Below are 9,922 nucleotides of genomic sequence, written 5' to 3'. Positions count from 1 at the left end.
TGCGTGTGTGCGCGTGTGTGTGTGTGTGTGTGTGGTGTGTACCTGCTGTGCGTATGTCCTGGTCCATGTCCTCCATGGTGAACCCCAGCTTACCTGTGTGTGTGTGTGTGTGTGTGTGTGTGTGTGTGTGTGTGTGTACCTGCTGTGTGCGTATTGCTGTGTGTGTGTGTGTGTGTGTGTGTACCTGCTGTGCGTATGTCCTGGTCCATGTCCTCCATGGTGAACCCCAGCTTACCTGTGTGTGTGTGTGTGTGTGTGTGTGTGTGTGTGTGTGTGTGTGTGTGTGTGTGTGTGTACCTGCTGCGCGTATGTCCTGGTCCATGTCCTCCATGGTGAACCCCAGCTTGTGGAGAATCCCGAGTGCCCTCATTTCCCTCTGGGCTCTCCACACACTGCAGCGGGGATGCGCATCACAGTGTGTGCTCCATATCTGGCACTGCGCACACACACACACGCGCACACACACAGGGTTATATCAAACACACACACACAGAGGGTTATATCAAACACACACACACAGAGGGTTATATCAAACACACACACACTACAGCGAGTATGCGCATCACAGTGTGTACTCCATATCTGGCACTGCACACACACACACTAGGGCCTAGTCCACACGTACCAAACCGATCTTTTTTTCCTCCGTCTTCCCTGGAACCATATCAAGAATATTTGCGTCCAAACGGATCCATCTCAACACGACTCAACACGTTACTTCATACCCCAGGCCTATAGGTGGCACTGTTTCTTTACAGAAATTGACCAAAACTTGCAAAACGTGCGCTTTAAAAACAGACAGAATAGGCTATGACAAAATGGCTAGTGCAAGGAAACCAGAATTGTTTGTGTGGACTGATGGTGAACTGTCAACTGTAAAACTAATAAACTTTATTTTACTGTTTGTGAAGGGTGCAGTCCCGTCCTTTATTTGGCTAACGAGGTAGGCCTACTAATCAACCTTTTACTTTCTTTGGTTGTAGGATAGTCCGCGGATTCACATTAGTTTTGGCTATCACCGCAATTAGGCTACTAAATCCAAGGCTTACCTAAGTTCTAGGCTATTCTGTCGCATTTATAATATTGCTATAAACCTTCGTTAGTAACAGTCAATACTTTTGCCTGCATCAAATCAAATCGCCGCATTTGCATTCAGTGTGCTACCATCGGGCTTAACGTGAGTTCTAAGCGCCTTTGTATGCTTATATCTGATTTCACTCGACTGTGAATGCATGTATATATGTTTATTATAATTTAAGTAAAATAAATGAATGACACTGGCACTCACGCACAAATGAATGTAGCCTAAACTTACACCGCGACTTTCCTAATAACTTAAGTTCTCTCGCCACTGACCGTAGCTAGAATGCACCTGGAAAACAGTGTTCAGTCCACCAAGTCATAAGCTATCGGGCGCTGCACAGCACCAGTTGTGATATTTATCTTCACGGAGTGTAATTTTAGGTAAGGTCATGTATGAAAACTAGTATTGTTGGGCAATACTATAAGTGCAAGTCCAGGGCAGCTGAGGTGTGGCGATGACATCATCGATAATGCCAAGCAGGATGTCGCGGTTTAAGCTGTCTAAACTTAATTCAAACGGACTCACGGTTTCAGATTTTTCCACTCTGGGACCAGGTTTCAAAAATTCGCGGTTTGATGCGCCAGGCCAATTTCGCCAAGGCGAGCAAAACCTCTGCGTTTAACCTAAAAAGCGTCTCCGTGTCTCCTCGTCTGCGATAATATCGTGATTGTTGTTTTAGCAATGTGCAAATGTACATTATCGAGTATTTATATTACTCCAGGAGGTGTAGCCCTATGCGAGAGAAGTCCCTGGTCGTAACTAGGGCTGGGACAACGCGTCGACTTAATTGATTACGTCGACGCAAAAAATACACTGACGCAAAATATGCGCGTCGATTTGTCAGACCCAAACAAGTGCTCCCAAATATTTTGAATTTTACACCTTCACTGTTTCCCATACGTTGACTAGTCTGTGGTGGGGCGCTACGAAATCAAAACCCGCCGTCATACATTGATGTTTTATGTTGTACTATTTAAATTAAAGATAAGATAAAATCCTTTTATTGAGCTGCACTTTTTACGCACGCAGCTTTTCCTTGCCCCGCCCGCTCTCTCTCGTAACGAGCCCGCTGCCCCTCCTCTGCATGTTGATTGTTGAAGGATTGTTGTTGCCACATAGAAGCATTGCATAGAACACGGCTGGCTAAATTGCTATTAAATCCGCTTAGCATCGTGACAATGCTGTGCAAATTTGTTCAAAACAGCTGCAGTCAAGTTAACTCTGCTAAGGTCTTATCACAACATAGTACATTGAGGAGACTAAACTTAGTTAAGTTATGCAATTAAGCAGTATCGCAAAGCTAACGTTAGAATACTGTTGTATATGGATGTTGAGTTTAGCATGCTTACTTACAGCTGCTTGTCAATTTCATTACTCAGGGCTCATTTTATTGACTCTGACACTGAATGTTTGCAAAATCCCGATGTAAATGGAAAAGTGTTTTACAAGACTCAAAAGTGCTTGTCCCAAGGAGAAGTTTACAAACCGTTATTTGAACTAACTACGTTATAAATTGCATCCACACATCAGCAGCCTTTTAACTGCGTTAGTGTTAAAATTGCAATGGTTCCCTCACAAACGTCTTAAAGTGACAGGCACTCAATTAGACCTATACACTACTGAACTTTATTGAATGCTACCTCTGACTAAGAATGCATTACTTTGCACATGTATAGTCTTTTATTTAGGAATTTTAAGAGCAATAAACATATTTTGCAATGTTAAGGAATTCATGTTTTTTGATTCAGATATAGAAATCAACATGTGTTGCTATTAGTCAATTAATGGGGAGATAATCGAATCGAAATCGAATCTGACTGAAAAAATGAAACGTTAGATTGATCGATTAAAAAATAATCTTTTATCCCAGCCCTAGTCCCTGGCTGCAGCAGAGCAAGTGTCACATGATCACTAGTCCACATTGTCACATGCACGCCTAATGTTTATTTTGTGCAGCGAGATGGGACTTGGGATTTTGCCATACACACAAGTGGGGGCAGAATTGGAAATGTGTCAGAGTGACAATGCATTGGTTGATTTGGTTAAAAAGTCACAGGTTAGGTTATTGGTTATTATTGTATTGATGCTATTCATAAATAATGAGCTGTAAAGTAACTCAGACTTTTACAAATTTCTTTTAAATGACATCGACTAATTATCGTTATCATCAAAATCACAAAAAATATCAAGATATTATTTTTTGTCCATATCGCCCACCCCTAACACACACACAGGGTTATATCAAAAACACACACAGGGTTATATCAAACACGCACGCACACAGGGTTACATCAACCACACACACACGCAAACACACACACTACAACAAGGATGCGCATGTAAATGTAACTCAGTAACTTCTAGGCCAAGTATACTGGCATATACAAGAATTTTGGTCTTTATACCATCTGTGAATTAGTGAAACACACTCAGCACACAGTGAACACACAGTGAGGGGTGAAGCACACACTAATCCCGGCGCAGTGAGCTGCCTGCAACAACAGCGGCACTCGGGGAGCAGTGAGGGGTTAGGTGCCTTGCTCAAGGGCACTTCAGCTGTGCCTACTGGTCGGGTTCGAACCGGCAACTCTCCAGTTACAAGTCTGAAGCCCTAACCAGTAGGCCAGTGTGTGTGTGTGTGTGTGTGTGTGTGTGTGTGTGTGTGTGTGTGTGTGTGTGTACCTCAGACGCCAGTGTGTGTGTGTGTGTGTGTGTGTGTGTGTGTCTTACCTCAGACGCCAGTGTATCACACACATAACAGAAGCACTGTTCACAGTAAGACTCGTTCCCCAGCTCGTGACCTGACGTCTCCCTATCACACACACACACACACACATTAATAAACCAATTTGATCTTTTTTTGTCTGTGTGTGTATATGCGTGTTAGTGTGTGTGTACGTGCATGCGTGTGTGTGTGCATGTGCATGCGTGTGTGTGTGTGGAGATTGTCATTTATGTCACTATCAGAGTGTGCGCTTTATTTCAAAGGGTCTATAGTTAAACCATCTAAAAATATCAATGTTTAGGTTTTACAAAACTAACTAGGTTTCGGAGCCTCGTTTCTGATTGGTGGAACTGAAGCGGGGTGGGCGGAGCCTTGTTTCTGATTGGTGGAACTGCAGCAGGGGAGGGCAGGACTGCTGTTTGATTGGTGCAGGACTGCTGTTTGACTGCTGTTTGATTGGTGCAGGGGAGGGGTGGGCGGGACTGCTGTTTGATTGGTGCAGGGGTGGGCGGGACTGCTGTTTGATTGGTGCAGGGGGGGTGGGCGGGACTGCTGTTTGATTGGTGCAGGGGTGGGCGGGACTACTGTTTGATTGGTGCAGGGGTGGGCGGGACTGCTGTTTGATTGGTGCAGGGGTGGGCGGGACTACTGTTTGATTGGTGCAGGGGAGGGGTGGGCGGGACTGCTGTTTGATTGGTGCAGGGGAGGGGTGGGCGGGACTGCTGTTTGATTGGTGCAGGGGGTGGGCGGGACTGCTGTTTGATTGGTGCAGTACCTGAAATGATGGGCGGAGCAATCGGATCGAGCGTGGGGAAGCACCGCCCCTTTCTGGGCGTAGGTGATCGCCAGGTCATCATCCACCACTTCAACTGCTCCTTCCTTTTGGACCACTACACACACACACACACACACACACACACACACACACACACACACACACACACACACACACACACACACACACACACACCACACACACAGGTCATCATCCACCACTTCAACTGCTCCTTCCTTTTGGACCACTACACACACACAGTTATATATATACACACACACACACAGTTATATATACACACACACACACACACACAGGTCATCATCCACCACTTCAACTGCTCCTTCCTTTTGGACCACTACACACACACACAGTTATATATACACACACACACAGTTATATACACACACACACAGTTATATACACACACACACACACACACACACACACACAGGTCATCATCCACCACTTCAACTGCTCCTTCCTTTTGGACCACTACACACACACACACACACACACACACAGTTATACACACACACACACACACACACACACACACACACACACACCGGTCATCATCCACCACTTCAACTGCTCCTTCCTTTTGGACCACTACACACACACACACACACAGTTATATATATACACACACACACACAGTTATATACACACACACACAGGTCATCATCCACCACTTCAACTGCTCCTTCCTTTTGGACCACTACACACACACACACACACACACACACTGGGTTATATCAAACACTCAATCAAACACACACACACACACACACACACACACAGGTCATCATCCACCACTTCAACTGCTCCTTCCTTTTGGACCACACACACACACACACAGTTATATATACACACACACAGTTATATATACACACACACACAGTTATATACACACACACACACACACACAGGTCATCATCCACCACTTCAACTGCTCCTTCCTTTTGGACCACTACACACACACACACACACAGTTATATACACACACGCAACAGTTACACACACACACACACACACACACACAGTTATATATACACACACACAGTTATATATACACACACACACAGTTATATACACACACACACAGTTATATACACACACACACACACAGTTATATACACACTAGGGGTGTAACGGTTCATGTATTCGTATTGAACCGAAACGGTACGGGCGTCACGGTTCGGTGCATGAATTTACACGGAGAATACACGGTATAAAAATACATAAAACTCTTGTCGCGGATTAATTAATGTCATGCTAATTACTGTTAAGTAGCCTACCGTACGAGAGTTACGGGAGTTCTTTAGTGACACCTAATCTGTAGCCTCGCCTTAGCTCTGAAATGTTTTTTTTTTTTGTCAGGTAGTCGGTTGAGTCAGTCAGTCAGAGATAGCAGCACTAAGGTTAGACCCACAAGAGTTAGAGGATCCGCTGGTCTCTTTAAGATCGCAAGTTTGAGAACTTCAGTTACAGTAACGTTAGTACAGGCGAGAGAGTGGTGGATAAGATGAAACTGTGTGTCGCCGTTGTTCAGCAGTTGTTGGGTATGTGAGTGGAAATATAACATGCTACACATATTCAAAGCCAACACCCAGATGACAGGCTACCAATCACTGAAACGAGAAAAAAAAAACTTCCCCTGCGCTTCACAAGCCTTTGGATACACATACAAATAGGGCCAAAACCTATGGCTTAAATTAAATGACTTCGTAATGACAGAAAGCTATGTAAATCGCTTGGTAATTACCTTTATGTTGGGGTAACTTGTAACTTCTCACATGAGGAGCTGGTAGTGTTAAGTGCATAGACAGTAAAATAAAGTGACAACGCTAACTAAACAAACCATGCTACGTGAGTTAACGTCAAAGGGCAAAGTCACGTGACTTCTAGTTGTAGTCTTTTTATGAAATGAAAGGAGCAATTTCGTTTTTTAAAAGAAGGCAAAATAGTGTGATATTTTCACAGTTAGTAGGCTAGATTATTACTGTACACACACTGACAAATATTGAGGCAAATTGTAGACCCTTCCATATACAACTAAACACAGATATTGAAGGTCTTGCTTAAGTGGATTTTTAAAAATTATTATTCTATTCTATCTAATTTGCACTTTCAGAAATAAGAGATGCTGTAGGCCTATTTTCAGTTTTATAGCTGATTGTCTTATTTTGTTTACAAGATGGAGTCTGGGTACTTATTGTACTGTTTAGCCTACATCTTACACGCTTCAGGCTGTTGCAGATAGCTCAGGGAAGAGACTGTATGACACTAGGTGGTACAGCCTGAGACATGCACAATAAAAAAAAATGCTTTCTGCATTTTTGTTTTGCTTTTCCCTCAATTGTACCGAACCGTGACTTCTGTGTATCGTTACACCCCTAATACACACACACACACACAGGGTTATATCAAACACTCAATCAAACACACGCATGCACACACACACACACACACACAGGGTTATATCAAACACTCAATCAAACACACACACACAGTTATATACACACACAGTTATATACACACACACACACACACACACACAGGGTTATATCAAACACTCAATCAAACACACACACACAGTTATATACACACACACAGGTCATCATCCACCACTTCAACTGTTCCTTCCTTTTGGACCACTACACACACACACACACACACACACACACACACACAGTTATATATACACACACACACACACACACACAGGTCATCATCCACCACTTCAACTGCTCCTTCCTTTTGGACCACTACACACACACACACACACACACACAGTTATATACACATACAGTTATATACACACACACACACACACACACACACACACAGGTCATCATCCACCACTTCAACTGTTCCTTCCTTTTGGACCACTACACACACACACACACACACAGTTATATATACACACACACACACACACACACACAGTTATACACACACACACACACACACACACACACACACACACACACACACACACACACACACACACACACACAGGTCATCATCCACCACTTCAACTGCTCCTTCCTTTTGGACCACTACACACACACACACAGTTATATACACACACAGTTATACACACACACACACACACACACACAGTTATATATATACACACACACAGTTATACACACACACACACACACACACACACACACAGTTATATACACACACACACACACACACACACACACACACACAGGTCATCATCCACCACTTCAACTGCTCCTTCCTTTTGGACCACTACACACACACACACAGTTATACACACACACACAGTTATATATACACACACACACAGGTCATCATCCACCACTTCAACTGCTCCTTCCTTTTGGACCACTACACACACACACAGTTATATACACACACACAGTTATACACACACACACACACACACAGTTATATGTACACACACACACAGTTATATACACACACACACAGTTATATACACACACACACACAGACACACAGTTATATACACACACACACACACACACACAGTTATATACACACACACACTAGGTGTAACGGTTTTACAGAAGTCGGTTGGGTTCATACCCGGGTTCGACATCACGGTTCGGTACAATGGAGGGAAAAGCAAAACAAAAATGCAGAAAGCATTTTTTTTTTTTATTGTGCATATCTCAGGCTGTATCACCTAGTGTCATACAGTCTCTTCCCTGAGCTATCTGCAACAGCCTGAAGTGTGCAAGATGTAGGCTAAACAGTACAATAAGTACCCAGACTCCATCTTGTAAACAAAATAAGACAATCAGCTATAAAACTGAAAATAGGCCTACAGCATCTCTTATTTCTGAAAGTTCAAATTACATAGAAAAAATATTTTTTAAAATCCACTTAAGCAAGACCTTCAACATCTGTGTTTAGTTGTATATGGAAGGGTCTACAATTTGCCTCAATATTTTTTTTATTGTGTTTAAAGTAGCCTACTAACTGTGAAAATATCACACTATTTTGCCTTTTTTAAAAAAAATTAAATTGCTCCTTTCATTTCAACAGAATACAACTAGAAGTCACGTGACTTTGCCCTTTGACGATTAACTCACTGAAAGCATGGTTTGTTTTAGTTAGCGTTGTCACTTTTATTTTACTGTCTATGCACTTAACACTACCAGCTCCTCATGTGAGAAGTTACAAGTTACCTTTATGTTGGGGTAATTACCTCGCGATTTACATAGCTTTCTGTCATTACGAAATCATTTAATTTAAGCCATAGGTTTTGGCCCTATTTGTATGTGTATCCAAAGGCTGCTGAAGCGCAGGGGAAGTTTTTTTCCCCTCGTTTCAGTGATTGGTAGCCTAAATCATCTGGGTGATGGCTTCAATATGTGTAGCATTTTTTCCACTCACATACCCAACAACTGCTGAACAACGCCGACACACAGTTTCATCTTATCCACCACTCTCTGCGCCTGTACTAACGCATTGTAACTGAAGTTCTCAAACTTTGATCTTAAAGAGACCAGCGGATCCCTCTAACTCTTGTGGGTCTAACCTTAGTGCTGCTAATGACTGAAGGACTCGACCCCACGACCTGACAAAAAACATAGGCCCAATCAGAGCTTCAGAGCTGGCGAGGCTACAGATTAGCTGTTTAGGTGTCAGCTAAAGAACTCCCGTAACTCTCGCTAGCATTTAACAGTAATTGCGCATGACATTAATTAATCCAAGACACGAGTTTTATGTATTTTTTATACCGTGTATTCTCAGTGTAAATTCATGCACCGAACCGTGACGCCCGTACCGTTTCGGTTCAATACGAATACATGAACCGTTACACCCCTAACGCACACGCACAGTTATATACACACACAGTTATATACACACACACACACACAGGTCATCATCCACCACTTCAACTGCTCCTTCCTTTTGGACCACTACACACACACACACACAGTTATATACACACACACACAGTTATATATACACACACACAGTTATATACACACACACACACACACAGTTATATATACACACACACACACACAGTTATATATATACACACACACACACACACACAGTTATATATACACACACAGTTATATATATACACACACACACACACACACACCGTTATATACACACACACACACACACACACACAGTTATACACACACACACACACCACTTCAACTGCTCCTTCCTTTGGGACCAGTACACACACACACACACACACACACACACACACACACACACAGTTATATATACACACACACACAGTTATATACACACACACACACACAGGTATATACACACAGTTATATACACACACACACACACACAC

The sequence above is a fragment of the Alosa alosa genome, chromosome 7, assembly GCF_017589495.1.
Source record: "Alosa alosa isolate M-15738 ecotype Scorff River chromosome 7, AALO_Geno_1.1, whole genome shotgun sequence".
Taxonomy (NCBI): domain Eukaryota; kingdom Metazoa; phylum Chordata; class Actinopteri; order Clupeiformes; family Clupeidae; genus Alosa; species Alosa alosa.
This window is presented reverse-complemented; position numbering follows the sequence as displayed.